Below are 17,009 nucleotides of genomic sequence, written 5' to 3' on the forward strand. Positions count from 1 at the left end.
TTTCAAGAATCAGCAAGCAAATGGGAGAAGGAAACAGAGACTGTCTCCTTACCCTCGAAACCATATTCAGACCATCCATGAGGCTTTACGAGGCCAGTTGAGAGAGGTTGTGAAAGACCAGTCTCTGCCCCTTATGGCACCTTCTCAAGTCCTCATTTCCTAGAGGAGAGACCTTGGCTACAAGCACAGGATGCCTATTCCCCAAGATCTTTGAAGCTTGGAAGAGATTATTCTGGCATCACTGGCCTCTCAAGCAGCTTTCACCAATTAATTGCCTCTTTCCCTCTCTTTTTCTACCCACCTGTCCTCTCCCCTACACCTAGTCAGCCATCAGCCTCCATCACGGCCATCATATTCATGGAGGTCATGATGCACTCAACAATGCACCTTTAGTTAAAGGTCAAAGTGACTGAATCTACTCACCTACATTCCTGGCCCACAGGTTACATGAACCTTTAGCCCCTGACGTTATCTTTTGAACTCTAGTTTCATACAAACACAAAAAACAAGAACAGAACTCAAGGTATGGAGGAAAAAACATGGTTATTTTCCGGTGCTCGCTCTTCACCCGAGATGCAACAGGCAGTAGTCTCCGCCTGCCTTCTGATGACAGTGGTGGTCCTGGGCTGGGGCCCCAAGCGTCAGTCAAGACACAGAACAACGAAAGTAGGAAGCTGGATGCGGCTGGGCGGCCACTCTCAGAGCAACCACTTGACGCAGCTTTGGGGGCATAATTAATTTAGATACCATGTGAAAGTCAGCTCCTGGAGCTGTGTGATTCTGCAGCCCTGGAAGGGACTCTTGAGAGAAAACGACCCAAAGAAGGAGATGGGAGAAGGGGAACACATGACGGTGAAGGAAGAGAGGTGAATTTCAGCTCTAAGGAAGTTTTCTCCAGAACATTTCTCTTTAACTTTATATGGGAATATGTATAACAACAAGGATTAAAATGTATATATGGCCTCAGGAAAGTATCCGTGCCATTCGTTAACCACCAGGTCATCTCCCTGGCTCTGTAATAACAACACAAATTACTGTCTCATGTGTAAACTACGGAGCATTTATTTCTAATGCTCATGCTTTACAATAAGAATTATGCATAATACTAAATGTGTCAGTGTATATTATTGGGGGTCTTATTTTATTTCAACAATAATATAACTTTGCCAACAAAGATCCATATAGTCAAAGCTATGGTTTTTCCAGTAGTCATGTACAGATGTCAGAGCTGGATCATACAGAAGCCTGAGAGCCAATTGGTGCTTTCAAACCATGTTGCTGGAGAAGACTCTTGAGAGTCCTGTGGACCAAGGAGCTCAAACCAGTCAATCCTAAAGGAAATCAACTCTAAATATTCATTGGAAGGACTGATGCTAAAGCTCCAATACTTTGGCCACCTAATGCAGAGAGCTGACTCATTGGAAAAGACTTTGATGCTGGGAAAGATTGAAGGCAAAAGAATAAGAGAGCAGCAGAGAAAGAGAAGGTTAGATAGCATCACTGACTCAGTGGACATGAATTTCAAACTCTGGAAGATAGTGAAGGACAGGGAAGCCTGACATGTTGCAGTCCACGGGGTCGCAAAGAGTCAGACATGAATTAGCCATTGAAAAACAACAACAACAATGTCCATCTACTTCCAATTATGACTGAACAACAACAGATTTTATTGTAGCTGGTATGTTTCCAATCCTAAATTCAACAAGTAAAAAGGGAAAAATTAGTATTAATAAAATTATTAACTAGAAATGTGTGACAAGATAAATGGGCCACCAATAACATAATCTACCCAAAGAGAGAAACTAAATGAGTAGTTGTGCTCTGAGAGAAATGAAAGACCAATCATAACAGACACATGTCATCTCAACAAAAAATAAGCATTGTTGAAGGCTTGCAATTTTAAGCGCAATGTTAGAAGCCAGTGTGTCTAATCCCATTTAATCCTAGCAACGATCCTATAAAATTGGTACAATTATTGTCTCCATTTTACCCCTAAGCAAATTGGAGCACAAAGGGGATCAGTAACATATTAAAGGCCGTATAATTGTTAAGGAGCAGAACTGGAATTCGAGTCCAGGCTGACTGAAGTGCCCATGATTTTGCCAGTAAGATATACATGATCCCTAGAACCAGCAACCCACATTTGTTCCTCTGTACTTAACATTGGGCTGAGTGTTTTACTATCTTCTAAAGCATTAACATAAATCCATGGCATATTCAGTTCTACTTCAGCTAGTCTGAAAAAAAAGAACATCAAGAAGCTTCAAGTGACTCCAAAAAAGGAAGAATTTCTTAAAGTTTATCCAGGATAGTTCAGGGGAAGTAGCACTCTGGCCAAATAGTGTGACCAGTTCAAATAACTTAGCCATAGGAGGGATATTCCAGATCAGTTCAGTTCAGTTTAGTTGCTCAGTCGTTTCTGTCTCTTTGCAACCCCATGGACTGCAGCACGTTAGGTTTTCCTGTCCATCACCAACACCCGGAGCTTGCTCAAACTCATGTCCATTGAGTTGGTGATGCCATCCAACCATCTCCTCCTCTGTCATCCCCTTCTCCTCCTGCCTTCAATCTTTCCCAGCATCAGGATCTTTTCAAATGAGTCAGTTCTTTGCATCAGGAGGCCAAAGTATTGGAGTTTCAGCTTCAGCATCAGTACTTCCAATGAATATTCAGGACTGATTTCCTTTAGGATGAACTGGTTTGATCTCCTTGCAGTCCAAGGAACTCTCATGAGTCTTCTCCAACAACACAATTAAAAAGTATCAATTCTTCGGTGCTCAGCTTTCTTTATAGTCCAACTCTCACATCCATACATGACTACTGGAAAAACCATAGCTTTGACTAGATGAACCTTTGTTGGCAAAGTAATGTCTGTGCTTTTTAATATACTGTCTAGGTTGGTTTCTGCTTGGCTTCCCTGATAGCTCAGTTGGTAAAGAATCTGCCTGCAATGCAGGAGACCCCGGTTTGATTCCTTGGTCAGGAAGATCCCCTAGAGAAGGGATAGGCTACCCACTACAGTATTCATGGGCTTCCCTTGTGGCTCAGCTGGTAAAGAATCCGCCTGAATGCAGGAGACCTGGGTTCGATTCCTGGGTTGGGAAGATCCCCTGGAGAATGGAAAGGCTACCCACTCCAGAGGTTCTGGTCTGGAGAATTCCATGGACTGTATAGTTTCTGGGGCCACAGAGTCAGACACGACTGAGCGACTTTCACTTTCACTTTCATTTCAGACCAAGATCATCCAAATATCCCTCTTGCTCTGATACTATAATTTCCAAACCTTAAGATTATACTTTTATTTCCTGGATTTCTTTTTCCCCCTACAATGAGAGAATGGGAGAACCACTGGCATCACTTCATGGCTTTCTCAGAATAAATTAATAAACTGACATTCTTATTTATACATCAGTGTTTGTGAGTTGGGATACGTCAAGTCCGCCTGCTTGACTAAATTATCAAAGCTGAATTCTTTGATCTGTTACATCAAAGACCACACCAAAGTTCTGCCATTTTGAGAACCCGTTGGTAAAGCAGTTGACCTCCTGGCCTTTCAAGAGGATGTATTAATACTTATTTTGTGCTGAGCTAAATAAATGTGCACTCATTTGTTTTTGTTTTGTTCTGTTTTTCATGTGTTGTTTCTTCAGTCACATACAATTTTTAAAACTAGGGAAATACATCTCTTTGACTATGGATTGGTTGACATGATTTCTAAGGTATATAATTCCCTTGAAAGACATTTGGCCCTGTCCAATAGTCAATAAAACATCTGGTCCATAAAACATCTGGTCCAAGGACTTCCCTAGTGATGCAGTAGTTAAGAATCCACCTGCAAATTCAGGGAACACAGGTCCCGCTCCTAGTCCGGGAAGATTCCACATGCCACGAAACAACTAAGCTCATGCTCCACAACTACTGAAGCCCTCACACCCTTGAGCCCAGGCTCCAAAACAAGAGAAGCCACTGCAGTTGAGAAGCCTGTGTACAACTAGAGTAGCCCACACTCGCCACAACTAGAGAAAGCCCATGCGCAGCAATGCGGACCCAGCACAGCCTAAAAGAAATACAAAATAAGTAAGCCAGAAAGAAAAACACCAATACAGTATACTAACGCATATGTATGGAATTTAGAAAGATGGTAACGATAACCCTGTATGCGAGACAGCAAAAGAGACACAGATGTATAGAACAGCCTTTTGGACTCTGTGGGAGAGGGAGAGGGTGGGATGATTTGGGGGAATGGCATGGAAACATGTATAATATATAAGAAACGAATCACTAGTCCAGGTTCGATACAGGATTCTTGGGGCTGGTGCACTGGGATGACCCGGAGGGATGGTACAGGGAGGGAGGTGGGAGGGGGATTCAGGATGAGGAACACGTGAATCCGTGGTGGATTCATGTTGATGTGTGGCAGAACCAATACAATATTGTAAAGTAATTAGCATCCAATTAAAATAAATAAATTTAAATTAAAAAAAAATTTTTAAAGACCTATGGTCCACACCTAAAGCTCCTTGAAATTTGGTCCTATTCAAAATGTCCATCACCACACTTGGTCCATGACAAATGATTTTGGATAGAACAAAATAACAAAAAAAAAAATTTTAGCATGGACCAAATATCTGTTAACCATACAATAACAAAAAAGATGAAAAAAAAGTAGAAGAGGAGGACAAATAAACATTAATTAATAGCCAGTGTAGTACTATTTGGGGAGAATGACTTTGAACCAGAATTATTCATGTTCCCAGGAGAAGAAGTTGAATAGAAACATAAACCAAAGTCACATAAAATGAAGGCTAAATAAAAGCCTTAGAGAAAGTCAGAGTTCTTTGGTCTGTTCCTAATTTCCAGAAAATGCGTTTACAAATGGTCAGGCAACTGAGCATCTGAGATCTAATTGTGTCACATCTAACAAACTGGTTTGATGTTCTCCTTTTAGAAGAGCAGATGGAGTCGTCTAAAGACTATGAGAAACCCCTGAAGAAAGATGTGACAGTCTGAGGAACAGACTTAAACTAATGTTTAAAAAAATAAATGCTTTCGTGAATTAGCAAGGATTTTGCAATCCAGATCTAAATGAGATTTTCATCATTCTTTAAACAATGCCAAAGTAATTTTCTGGTTTTGAAGAAGAAAAAAGGACAAGAATTTAAGAAGCTAAGTAAAGAGCAATTGATGAGAAGGAGTTCGGCGTGAATGCAACATCAAGGAAAATGGTTTCAGAGGGTTTTTTTTGTATTAAAAATGTCTTTAAAATATAGGGCACTGCAAAGAATAATATAATAAACACTTGTGTATCTAATACATAGTTCAAACAAATACTCATATTTTGTCATACTTGCTTCAAGTCACTTTTGAGAGAAACAGATCCTTATAAATACAGTTTACATCCTCTCTATTCCTCTTCCCAGTTCAATTCTCCTTCCTTTCTCCCCAAAACTCATTACTATGAGTTGTGACGTGTACTACATCTACTATATAGGTATGCAGTATAAAACAGTACCATATATACAAGTATATATACAAAGTAAGTGTAGTATTAAAATACAGACTGGAGGGACTTCCCTGGTGGTCCACGGGTTAAGACTCCGAGCTCTGACAATGCAGAGGACTAAGATCCTACATGTCACACGGTTTGGCCAAAAAAAAAAGAAAAAAATACAGATTGGAAAAACACCAAACTTGTATATCATGTAGGTATACATGTAACTCATATATCTTGTGTACTTTCAACTATATTCATAAAATTGCTTTTAAACTGAGACATTTCAGAGCATAAATTTCAGAGTTAGTTGACGTGGCTAAAATCTAGTGGCCATTCTTGGAAAATAATAAGAATAGAGATAAAATTTAGAGCAAGGACTTTGTTATAGTGAATTCTGAAAGCTATTTTATAAATTCTGAGCATATACAGAGAATGAAAAGGGATTTCAAAGATGGTGATGTGACCAAAAGTTCTACCAAGAAACTCATGTTTTATAAATTTGAAATCAGAAATGAAACGAGTCCAAATAGATTTCAAAGGTGAATTGAGGTACTATAAAAGATTATGGTGGCTCATTGAACTCTCTTCCAGGCATGCTAAGCTACTCTCTGGGAATAATTTACACAGCTTTGGAAATGACATTAACTCTTCAAACCTCTAGGGTACTCCTCAGTAAGTTACTATCTGATGTACTGATTTTTCTTAGCACCTAAATTATTCTCACAACAGTAGCTCTTTCCTGAGATTAAGTTATGGTCTCCATAAACCATATAGTTTTCTGATTACTTAAGTGTTCCTGTGACCTTCAAATGTGCTCAACTTATTCACAGAAGTAATTTAGGCCACCTAGAAAACCCACCTAAACAAGTAAAATTCACTCTGATGCTACTGTGTCCATATGCTTAAAGACAACGGTATGAAAAAGGTCAATCTGATACATTCAAGCCTATTAAAGAATCTACTGACTGTACTGCCAATCCAAATGGCCATTATGATTGGCAAGCAAAGCCAATTAAATAAGGAATGGTTCACTTATGGCTTTTATGCAGTCAGAACTTCAGTGAGTTACAAATGCTCTGTAAGTCTGGCTCATGGTCAGATTTCCTTGGGATCATTAACAGTCCCTTGGTAATTTTATCAAAGAGAGAGGTATCGATCCCAGTATCCCAGCCAAATTTTAACTTACAGAATTACAGCTGACCCTTCCCAAATTCCCTCAGATTAAGTGATATATTCTGTGAGAATAAGCACCCCTGACTTCTAATGTGCTTCATCAAACCCACGGATGTTTCAGTTCAGTTTAGTCGCTCAGTCATGTCCGATTCTTTGCAACCCCATGAACCACAGCACACCAGGCTTCCCTGTCCATCACCAACTCCTGGAGCTTGCTCAAACTCATATCCATTGAATCAGTGATGCCATCCAACGATCTAATCCTCTGTCATCCCCTTCTCCTCCTGCCTTCAATCTTTCCCAGCATCAGGGTCTTTTCAAATGAGTCAGTTCTTCACATCAGGCGGCCAAAGTATTTGAGTTTCAGCTTCAGCATCAGTCCTTTCAAAGAATATTCAAGACAGATTTCCTTTAGGATGGACTGGTTGGATCTCCTTTCCATCCAAAGGACTCTCAAGAGTCTTCTCCAACACCACAGTTCAAAAGCATCAGTTCTTTGGTACTCAGCTTTCTTTATAGCTATTTATAGAGCTATAAAGCTCTATAAAGCTTTCTACTCAGCTTTTTTATAGCTCTTTCCTTATAGCTCAGCTCTCACATCCATACATGACTACTGGAAAAGCCATAGCTTTGTCTAGATAGACCTTTGTTGGAAAAGTAATGTCTGCTTTTTAACATGCTGTCTAGGTTTGTCATAGCTTTTCTTCCAAGGAACAAGTGTCTTTTAATTTCATGGCTGCAGTCACCATCTGTAGTGATTTTGGAACCCCAAAAAAGTAAAGTCTGTCACTGTTTCCAATGTTTCCCCATCTATTTGCAATGAAGTGATGGGACCAGATGCCATGATCTTTGTTTTCTGAATGTTGAGTTTTAAGCCAAGTTTTTCACTCTCCTTTTCACTTTCATCAAGAGGCTCTTTAATTCTTCTTCACTTTCTGCCATAAAGGTGGTGTCATCTGCATATCTGAGGTTATTGATATTTCTCCCAGCAATCTTGATTCCAGCTTGTGCTTCATCCAGGCCAGCATTTCTCATGATGAACTCTGCATATAAGTTAAATAAGCAGGGTGACAATATACAGCCTTGACATACTCCTTTCCCAATTTGGAACCAGTCTGTTGTTCCATATCTGGTTCTAACTGTAGCTTCTTGACCTACATACAGATTTCTCAGGAGGCAGGTCAGGTGGTCTGATAGTCCTATTTCTTTGAGAATTTTCCAGTTCCTGCCTTGTCCAACTGAATAACACAGAAGCCTTGATGAGCCCACAGAAACCTCTTCTCCCACCACACACTCAACAACAAAAAATGAACCTATTCTAATTCTTCTTTAGTGTGTTTTTGATCACTCCATTGGCAGGATCAACTCAATGTGGCATAGACAGACACTTATTTACAACCACCGATTTCTCTACATGCCTTCCCAGCAAAGAGAGAGAGGATGAAGTGTGAAGAGCAAAGCCATGAGCTTTGACTCCTGCTGGAAAAAGACAAAATCATCAGCCTCACTGTCTACTCCCCTTGGAGATCAACTTTAGCTATACTGGTTCAGAAATGGAGGTCGGAAAACACCAAGCAATGACATTACTTTAGCAAAATGAGAAATCTGATCAGTACTTTTTCCCTGAGAACACCTAGGGAAGATCATCTCTAAAGGGGGGTAAACTAACATGGAGTAAAGTGGCCCAGAAGATGAGGCAACTGTAGTGTCCCACCAGTCTGCAGGATAACTTGGAATGAGAATCCACAGACTAGTGGATTTTTAATTGTCAGTCTTATAATTTTGTCAATAGATAACTAAATAATATGTTATTTATTTGCTTGATTTTATTTGAAAACTCAGTTGATTCAATGAGAAAAAAATGAACTACCAGGGTTTGATATCACTCAGATTTTAATCTCGAACTCATCAACAAATTAACAGAGTTCTAGTTTTCATATACTTGTTTGGTATGTTTATATAGCTCAAGTTACCTATAAACACTAGAGTGGGATTTCTTCGGTAATAAGGATTAGAGGCATTGTTATTGTGGAAAATAATATAAATGATTATAGTTAAGAAAGCACTAATGCCATTCCTCAGAATATAAACTACAGCATAGTTGGCTGTGAAACATAAATACATCTAGTTAACACTTAAGCACATTTTGAGGGTCTGAAAAATCATCTTTTCTCTTTCTGAGCAATACTGACACTCATTACCACCTTTGAATATAATTTCATGCAACTTAATTTTCTTATTTATAAAACTGTTTCCAGGTGTGATTATTATTCATCCATCACATGATATATTTTTAAAAATGAAAACTGACAGCATTCACTTCTAAAATTTATGTATGCTGGTAGAATGCTCTAATTATACAACAAAGTAATTTAGTTAATGTAATTTTTTGGTACTCAGTTATACTCCCTAAAGATGTTCGTAAATTAAAAAAAAAAAATTAAACTCCAAGTCCATGTATTTTTTCATTAATACTATTCACGATTTCTTTGTGGATTGTAACTATATAACCCAAGGTGATGTCTGCTAATTCTTTCTCAAGTTCCTTTTCTTAATCTGCATAATAAGAAACCCCAAGGATAGACAGAAAGAGCATCTTTGATATAATCGTGGGCTCACAGCAAACTCTGACAGTAGAGTCTGAAAGGATTACTTCAGAAGGTAGGTCCTGAAAGTGAGAAAATTCAGGGAAATTTCAGACATCCTTAATCTATTTGTGAATGCAGACAGCAGAAGTACAACAAATGACCCCAGTACTAAAGAACTCCAGAAAGGCATTCCACTTTGTATTAAGATATAGGTGCAATCATTCATTCATTCAACATTTATTGAGAGCCTATTAGATGACTGGCACCAGGTAGAGCTTCCCTGGTGGCTCAGCTAGTAAAGAACCCACCTGCCAATGCAAGAGATACAAGAGACATGGGTTTGATCCCTGGGTCTGGAAGATCCCATGAAGAAGGAAACGTCCACCTGTTCCAGTATTCTTGCCTGGAAAATCTCATGGACAGAGCAGCCTGGCGGGCTACGGTCCATGGGCTTACAAAGAGTTGGACATGACTGATCACTGATGCACCTATGCCTACTAAGGTACCAGGCAGCAGGAATTCAAGAATGAAAAGGATGGGTCTCTGCTCCAGTCTGGGGAGGGAAGGGGGAAGACCGATGCACAAAGGATTTGCCTGTAGTGGTTAAGATTGAACATGGCTACAAGCTTCTCCTGGAAATGATGGTGATTCAGGTAAACATCAGTCAAGTCTGCTCTGAAGGAAGATCCGCAGTAAAGAACAATCGAGCAAAAGACCCTGGCTCCCGGGGTCCTCCTCCAACTGAGCATCAGAGTCTGCTGGCAGAAACCCTGTAGTCTCCAGCTTAGAAATCCCTCCCCTGTTGCATCAAGACTGTTCACAGACCTTGAGTCCTACAGCAGGTGTACCCAACCTCTGGGATCTAATGCCCAGTGATCTGAGGTGGAACTGATGTAATAACAGTAGAAATACACAATAAATGTAATGCTCTTGAATCATCCCTAAACCAATCCCCCGCCCCCCACCAGCGGTACAGGAAAAACTGTCTTCCATGAGACCAGTCCCTGGTGCCAAAAAGGCTGGGGACTGCTGTTCTAGAGGACACCCCCCAACAAAGGGGCCTGGTGAGACTTTCTGCCTGCAGCACTGTTTATTTATCCTCTCTCATAATTAAACCTTCTTCTAATCCTACAAGGTAATAATATTTGCAAATGGAGAACACCTGGCTATCCAACATGATGAATTTTCCAGGCTTCTGGGAAAAGGGTTGTTCAAGCCAAAAGAAATCTAACACGCCCCCAGAAAGTAACCTGAGCCCTTCACAATATGAATACACAGGCACAGGGGTTAAATGTATAATGTATATTCAGCACAGAGAAAGCATGAATATTATGTCTCTGTGTGTCTGCGTGTGTGTGTGTGTGTGTGTGTGTGTAACCACAGAATTCTAAGCTTGTAGGGTGTGCTTTACATCTATATCATATGTTATCCAGATACCAGTTGTATATTATAAGCTGCATATGCAATACCATATGGACACCATAAAATATCACATGTGTTGTCAGGATAATTTTACATTTAGTGCATGATTAAAATGTCTTATATTATACACCTATCTTTTCTGTGTGTGCATGGATTTGTCTCACAAATTGCTTTCATTATCAAATTCAGATATCAGTCAAAGTTAAAGTCTCTTTACTGAAATTTAATAAAAAGCAATATGGAAACGTGACTACAGTTTGTTTTTCTTCCCTAGATTTTTCTGCCATGCAGCATTTAACACTGGTGCAGCCGTCAATACCCATTCATCTGCTATCGGGCAGCTTTTTCCTTTCACTCACTGTGACATTTTTAAAGTGGCAAAAAAAAAAAAAGAAAAAAAGCTTAAAACAGCATATTTGTCACTTTTTTCTTTCTAGTGACCTTTTAAACACTAGGGAAAATTATATGTACTAAACCCTTTAATCACTCCATGTACATTTCACAATAGTGCTTTCTATAGGGGTATCCTTTAATTAAATTTAAGAAATTTACATTGTACACACTGCTGTTCATTTAATTATTCAAACATTTAAACATAAGAAAACCTCATAACTTTTAGCTATGGCAACCATGTGATGTAACTATTATCTATATTAAGAATCACTTTTTATAAGGAGAATTTCAGAAATAACTTGTACATACCCTCAGCTTCCAGTCTTTAAGTCCTGATAAATAGCTACATGAAGCACTTTCCTTCAGTATTTAAGAAATTTAAGAATTTAAATCCAGTGAAGAAAAACAGTCTTTATGTTTCCATATGGTTTTTTATTAAATTTAAGGAAAATTAAGAAATTTAAGGAAAAAGATACGTGGATGGCAAGACATTACATGGAACGTTTCTAGGAGGAAGATGTTATGATTGGGTCTCTGGGCTTCCCTGGTGGTCCATTGGTTAAGAATTCCAATGCTGGGGTCATGGGTTTGATCCCTGGTCAGGTAGCTCAGACCCCACAAGCCACGGGGCAACTAAGCCCAGGAGGCACAACGTAAGATTGCCAGTGCCACAACTAAGAGCTGACACAGCCAAAAATAAACAAATACAGAAGTAAATATTAAAAAGAAAACTGAATCGCAACCCTATTTTGGATCAGCTGTGTGACCTTGAGGGAGTCACTGTGTATCTTGATTGCACCCTTATGTCACCGTTTGCAAAATAAAATACTGATAGCCACTTCTTTTCATCACAGTATCATTGTGGGGATCGAATTAGTAAATATCTGTGAATATGCCCTGAAGTCTACTTTAAAAATGAAAAGTAACATGACTTTTAGTTCAAAAACAAATATTCTCTGTTTTCTAGAAGTGGAGAAATTTAAAATTCTTGTAACACAACCAGAAAGAAACCAAAGGTTTAAAACAAGCTAAAATATCAACATTAGCAGTACATTATTTTAAATCAGTGTCCTTTCTAAAAAGAGAAACAGAAATACTGCTGTCCCTGCTATAGAATGGTATTACAAATTGCAAAGAGTAGTAATTCTGGAGTGCCCATTTAGTTTCATTTTTACTCTTATCATTTTCACTATGACTGTCATACCTTTAGACACGAATAAGTCTCACAGACATAGAAAACAAATGTATGGTTACCAAAGGGGAAACAAGGAGGGATAAGTTAGGAATTTGGGATTAGCATAGACTATATATAAAATACTTTATCTATATATATAACTACTATATATAAAATAGATAACAAGGACCTACTGTACAGCACAAGGAACTATACTCAATACTCTGTAATAATCCATAAAAGAACCTGAAAAAATACATAAACATATATATATACATATATAACTGAATCACTTTGCTGTACATCTGAAACTAACGCACACTGTGAATCAACTATGTGTGTGACTTCTAAGTCACTTCAGTTAAGCCAGACTGTTTCTGACCCCATGGACTACAGCCCACCAGGCTCCTTCATTCATGCAATTTTCCAGGCAAGAATACTGGAGTGGGTTGCCATTTCCTAGTCCAGGGGAACTTTCCAAGTCAGGGATTGAACCTGCCTCTATTCCATCTCCTACACTGGATGCGGATTCTTTACCACTGAGCACGTGAGAAGCCTGTAACTTTCATACTAGAAAAGTTTTTTTTAAAAAAAGGAAAGTGAATGGGCAGCACACCCTAGGTCAGAATCTCTTATTTCACCACTTATGAGTTAGCCACCAAGAGAAACTTAGTTTCTCAAATCATCAGTTCTCTGGTCTCTGCAACTGAGAACATAATACTGAACACAGAAAGTTCTTAGGAGTTCCTGCTCCCTCATAAATAGTGTATCTTAGTCAGTCAGTCAGTTCATTCGCTCAGTTATGTCCAACTCTTTGCAACCCCATGGACTGCAGCACGCCAGGCTTCCCTGTCCATCACCAACTCCCAGAGCTTGCTCAAACTCATGTCCATCGAGTCCATGATGCTATCCAACTATCTCATCCTCTGTCATCCCCTTCTCCTCCTGCCCCCAATCCCTCCCAGCATCAGGGTCTTTCCAGTGAGTCAGTTCTTCACATCTGGTGGCCAAAGTATTGGAGTTTCAGCTTCAGTATCAGTCCTTTCAGTGAATATTCAGGACTGATTTCCTTTAGGATTGACTGGTTGGATCTCCTTGCAGTTCAAGGGACTCTCAAGAGTCTTCTCCAACACCACAGTTCAAAAGCATCAATTCTTCGGTGCTCAACTTTCTTTATAGTCCAACTCTCACATCCATACATGACTCCTGGAAAAATCATAGCTTTGACTAGATGGACCTTTGTTGGCAAAGTAATGTCTCTGCTTTTTAAATATGCTTTTAGTTTGGTCATAGCTTTTCTTCCAAGAAGCAAGTGTCTTTTAATTTCATGGCCGCAGTCACCATCTGCAGTAATTTTGGAGCCCAAGAAAAGAAAGTCTGTCGCTGTTTCCATTGTTTCCCCATCTATTTGCCATGAAGTGATGGGACCAGATGAAATGATCTTCGTTTTTTGAATGTTGAGTTTTAAGCCAGCTTTTTCACTCTTCTTTTCACTTTCATCAAGAGGTTCCTCCTTACTTTCTGCCGTAAGGGTGGTGTCAGTGTATCTGAGGTTATTGATATTTCTCCCAGCAATCTTGATTCCCGCTTGTGTTTCATCCAGCCCAGCGCTTTGCATGATGGGCTCTGCATATAAGTTAAATAAGCAGGGTGACAGTATACAGTCTTGAAGTACTCCTTTCCTGATTTGGAACCAGATTGTCATTCCATGTCTGGTTCTAACTGTTGCTTCTTGACCTGCATGCAGATTTCTCAGGAGGCAGGTAAAGTGGCCTGATATTCCCATCTGATATCCCATAGTTTGTTGTGATCTACACAAAGGCTTTAGCATAATAAAGCAGAAATAGATGTTTTTTCTGGAATTCTCTTGCTTTTTCTATGATCCAACAGATGTTCCCAATTTGATCTCTGGTTCCTCTGCCTTTTCTAAATCCAGTTTGAACATCTGGAATTTCATGGTTCACAGTACTGTTGAAGCCTGGCTTGGAGAATTTTGAGCCTTACTTTACTAGCGTGTGCTGCTGCTAAGTCACTTCAGTCCTGTCCGATTCTGTGCGACCCCATAGACGGCAGCCCACCAGGCTCCTCTGTCCCTGGGATTCTCCAGGCAAGAACACTGGAGTAGGTTGCCATTTCCTTCTCCAATGCAGGAAAGTGAAAAGTGAAAGTGAAGTCGCTCAATCGTGTCCGACTTGTAGCGACCCCATGGACTGCAGCCTACCAGGCTCCTCCATCCATGGGATTTTCCAGTCAAGAGTGAGATGAGTGCAATTGTGTGGTAGTTTGAACATTCTTTGGCATTGCCTTTCTTTGGGATTGGAATGAAAACTGACCTTTTCCAGTCCTGTGGCCACTGCTGAGTCTTCCAAATTTGCTGGCATGTTGAGGGCAGCACAGTGTATATTAAGGCTCTGGTTTGTAATACAGAGAAACGGTATTTATCACTGTTGTTTTGGCAAGAACTCTCTTACCATACTTTGCTCTGATAGTAAGGTGGAAGACAGACTGATTCTGGAGTTCAACAAGAGTCCAACCAGCGTTCTAGAAAGTTGCTGTGCCCGTGTTTGGGCACCACATGAGGACAAAGAAGAAACCTGAGCAGCGCTGAAAGCAACCCACGTTGACACAGTGGGGGAGGTGGGGCGGGAGTGGGCGTGGCCCCCGGGGCTGAGTCTCGCCCCTTCTCCCTTTCCCCTCAGTGGCCACGCCCAGACCAGCCACTGAGTCCTTACTACTCGGGGATCCAAACAGACACAGCCACCTCCGAAAACACTATGGCATCACCTCTCCCATCAGTTCAGCAGACCCTAAGGAAACTGAGTGCCTACTTACGCAGAAACTAGCTGAGACTCTGAATCCCTCTGGGGTTTGGGAAGAGGAACTACAGTGCAGGAATTTCATTTTGGGAAAATGAACTTTTCAGTAAAATGTTTTACTTTTGGATCTCATAGATGAAGAGTACATACAGAAGGTGCTGATACTAATTGATGTGTTGTGTTGCCCAAAGACATGTTTATGGAAGTGTCTTCTTCACCTCATACTATGATAAACTGAAATTACAGGAAGAAATAAATGATGTAAGGGGCTTCTCGTGTGGTCCTAGTGGTAAAGAACCCGCCTACCAATGCAGGAGACATAAGAGATGCTGGTTCCATCCCTGGGTCCGGAAAGATCCCCTGGAGGAGGAAATGACAACCCACTTCAGTATCTTTGCCTGGAGGATCCCATGGACAGAGGAGCCTGGTGGGCTACAGTCCATGGAGTTGCAAAGAGTCGGGCATGACTGAAGCGACTTAGAACACACCTAAAAGATGGAAGAGCTGTTGAAGAGGCATTGGTAACCAGTTATCAGGTTGCACTTTTGTGGAATACAGATTGATATTTTGTTTGCAAGATGGACACTGCAGAAGACTTGGGTTTAAAAGATGACAGTCTGCTTAAATTTTTAGATATAAGATGCATAAGAAGTCTTATTGGTTGCAGCATAACTGATGAAATTTTACTACTAGTACTAAACATTGCTTCAAAGGCAGTGCAGTGGTAAAGAATCTGCCTGCTATACGGGAGACTTGGGTTCAATCCGTGGATCAGGAAGATCCCCTGGATTAGAAAATGGCAACCCACTCTAGTATTCTTGCTGGGAGAATCCCATGGACAGAAGAACCTGGCAGCTACAGTCCATGGGGTCAAAAAGAGTTGGACACAACTGAATGTGCACACACACACACACACACACTAAACCTTGACAACTTCAGGTTAACCCTAAGAGCTATCAAACTGTGTGCCAAATGCTGCAACATCTATTCCAATATATTAGGTTTCCTTGGTGCTATTTCCTGGGCTATGATAGTAGGAAGAACTTGCCAGTTTTATCCAAATGCAGTAGCATCAACACTTACACATAATTTTTTTTTGGGGGGGGCGGTATTTTCCAAATGGAAATGACCAAATCAAGTCCTATTGAAACAGCCTGAAGAAAACAGTCTTAATTTGCCTGTATGGGACCCAGGGCTTCTCAAGTGGCACTAATGGAAAAGAACTGCCTGCCAGTGCAGGAGATGCAAGAGACTTGGGTTCGATCCCTGGGTGGGGAAGATCCCCTAGAGGAGGAAACAACAACCCATTCTGGTATTCTTGCCTGGGAAATCCCATGAACAGAGGTGCCTAACAGGCTACTCTTTGGACAGCAAAGAGCCGGACACAACTAAGCGACTGTGCATACACACAGTTTATAATATCAAGGTCACTAGTATTTTAATATATTCTATATAGAACTATCTTATAAGCCAAAGTTGTATGGGCATTTGTGCTTTAAAAAATAGTAATGGAGGCTTCCCTGTGGTCCAGTGGTTAAGACTCTGCTTCCAATCAGAGGACATGGATTCAATCCCTGGTCAGGGACCTAAGGTTGCACATGCCTTGGGGCAACTAAGCCCGTGCCCCACAACTACTCAGCCTACGCACCACAACTAGAGAAAGCCCAAGCACCTCAATGAAGATTCAGTGAAGCAAAAAAAAAAAAAAAAGCTAATAAAAGAATACTAAAAAAAAAAAAAAATTCCATCCGGGAATCAAGATGAAGTTCTCCCCATCCTTCAAGTGGTCGTCTTGGAGCCATCTTGATTTGGTTTTGGCATCCTAATGAAACAAAGTCTGGAAAGGACAGCCCTCCCCCTCAAGGCTAAATATCACTGTTAGTTTGCAACCTCCAGAGTTTGATTTGTCACCTGGGTGAAATTCAGAGTTGCCCCTCCCCTACACGGAG

General features: G+C 40.4%; 1 pseudogene; it reads left to right on the forward strand.

Annotated features, from left to right (window-relative positions):
- The first annotated feature begins 539 nt into the window (after positions 1-539).
- LOC100139600 (poly(A) polymerase alpha-like) lies at positions 540-16,671 on the forward strand (annotated as a pseudogene).
- Positions 16,672-17,009: the final 338 nt, after the last annotated feature.

The sequence above is a fragment of the Bos taurus genome, chromosome 5, assembly GCF_002263795.3.
Source record: "Bos taurus isolate L1 Dominette 01449 registration number 42190680 breed Hereford chromosome 5, ARS-UCD2.0, whole genome shotgun sequence".
In the NCBI taxonomy this organism is placed as follows: domain Eukaryota; kingdom Metazoa; phylum Chordata; class Mammalia; order Artiodactyla; family Bovidae; genus Bos; species Bos taurus.